The following is a 2,264-nucleotide window of genomic DNA, read 5'->3' as shown; positions in this document are numbered from 1 at the left end:
GTCACCCAGGTTTGGGGAACACGATACTCGTAACAAAAATAAAAGGCGGCTCGGGACCTGCAGGCGAAAGGGGTCCCGTGGTGCTAAGCACGTCGACTTCGGGTCTCGGTGCAAGCCGGAGAGCTCACGGAAGTCTAAAGTTTTCGGCACGTGGTCGAATCTTTTCAAAGGCTTACCCGGCTCTTTCCGTCCATTCTGAGAGTAAGTCAGAGGCCGGTGCGGAGGTCTCTTGACAATCGGAGGGGGTGGTGGCCCTCCGCAGGCGCTCGTGTCGAAAATGAAGGCGAGAGACGCGAGTGGCCTGGTTCCCCTGGGTGTTGCCAGGAAGGCTGCGGGCTGACCCTTGCCTGAGCACTCCCTAAAGCCTCTTGTGATGAGAGCAGACCTCGCGCGCCGCACGACCGGCTCTGGGAGTCGTTGGGCCGCTATCTGTGAATAGTCTGGTCCTCCTCTGCCACCCGGCCAAGTGCGATGGCTCTGCCGCCCTGCGGTGCTCGTCACGCAGGTATGGGGCACACGATGCTCGTAACAGCAAATAAAGGCGGCTCGGGACCTGCAGGCGAAAGGGGTCCCGTGGTGCTTAGCACGTCGACTTCGGGTCTCGGTGCAAGCCGGAGAGCTCACGGAAGTCTAAAGTTTTCGGCACGTGGTCGAATCTTTTGAAAGGCTTACCCGGCTCTTTCCGTCCATTCTGAGAGTCAGTCAGAGGCCGGTGCGGCGGTCTATTGACGACCGGAGGCTCCCATGGGTGTTGCGATGAGGGTGGAGGGCACAGAACCTTGCCTTAGCACTCCCTAATAAAGCCTCTTGTGAAGAGAGCAGACCTCGCGCGCCGCACGACCGGCTCTGGGAGTCGTTGGGCCGCTATCTGTGAATAGTCTGGTCCTCCTCTGCCACCCGGCCAAGTGCGATGGCTCTGCCGCCCTGCGGTGCTCGTCACGCAGGTATGGGGCACACGATGCTCGTAACAGCAAATAAAGGCGGCTCGGGACCTGCAGGCGAAAGGGGTCCCGTGGTGCTTAGCACGTCGACTTCGGGTCTCGGTGCAAGCCGGAGAGCTCACGGAAGTCTAAAGTTTTCGGCACGTGGTCGAATCTTTTGAAAGGCTTACCCGGCTCTTTCCGTCCATTCTGAGAGTCAGTCAGAGGCCGGTGCGGCGGTCTATTGACGACCGGAGGCTCCCATGGGTGTTGCGATGAGGGTGGAGGGCACAGAACCTTGCCTTAGCACTCCCTAATAAAGCCTCTTGTGAAGAGAGCAGACCTCGCGCGCCGCACGACCGGCTCTGGGAGTCGTTGGGCCGCTATCTGTGAATAGTCTGGTCCTCCTCTGCCACCCGGCCAAGTGCGATGGCTCTGCCGCCCTGCGGTGCTCGTCACGCAGGTATGGGGCACACGATGCTCGTAACAGCAAATAAAGGCGGCTCGGGACCTGCAGGCGAAAGGGGTCCCGTGGTGCTTCGCACGTCGACTTCGGGTCTCGGTGCAAGCCGGAGAGCTCACGGAAGTCTAAAGTTTTCGGCACGTGGTCGAATCTTTTGAAAGGCTTACCCGGCTCTTTCCATCCATTCTGAGAGTCAGTCAGAGGCCGGTGCGGCGGTCTATTGACGACCGGAGGCTCCCATGGGTGTTGCGATGAGGGTGGAGGGCACAGAACCTTGCCTTAGCACTCCCTAATAAAGCCTCTTGTGAAGAGAGCAGACCTCGCGCACCGCACGACCGGCTCTGGGAGTCGTTGGGCCGCTATCTGTGAATAGTCGGGTCCTCCTCTGCCACCCGGCCAAGTGCGATGGCTCTGCCGCCCTGCGGTGCTTGTCACGCAGGTATGGGGCACACGATGCTCGTAACAGCAAATAAAGGCGGCTCGGGACCTGCAGGCGAAAGGGGTCCCGTGGTGCTTAGCACGTCGACTTCGGGTCTCGGTGCAAGCCGGAGAGCTCACGGAAGTCTAAAGTTTTCGGCACGTGGTCGAATCTTTTGAAAGGCTTACCCGGCTCTTTCCGTCCATTCTGAGAGTCAGTCAGAGGCCGGTGCGGCGGTCTATTGACGACCGGAGGCTCCCATGGGTGTTGCGATGAGGGTGGAGGGCACAGAACCTTGCCTTAGCACTCCCTAATAAAGCCTCTTGTGAAGAGAGCAGACCTCGCGCGCCGCACGACCGGCTCTGGGAGTCGTTGGGCCGCTATCTGTGAATAGTCTGGTCCTCCTCTGCCACCCGGCTAAGTGCGATGGCTCTGCCGCCCTGCGGTGCTTGTCACGCAGGTA

Source organism: Chiloscyllium punctatum, unplaced genomic scaffold (genome assembly GCF_047496795.1).
Source record: "Chiloscyllium punctatum isolate Juve2018m unplaced genomic scaffold, sChiPun1.3 scaffold_1781, whole genome shotgun sequence".
Taxonomy (NCBI): Eukaryota; Metazoa; Chordata; class Chondrichthyes; order Orectolobiformes; family Hemiscylliidae; genus Chiloscyllium; species Chiloscyllium punctatum.
The sequence above is the reverse complement of the archived record's forward strand: the minus strand, read 5'-3'. Positions refer to the sequence as shown.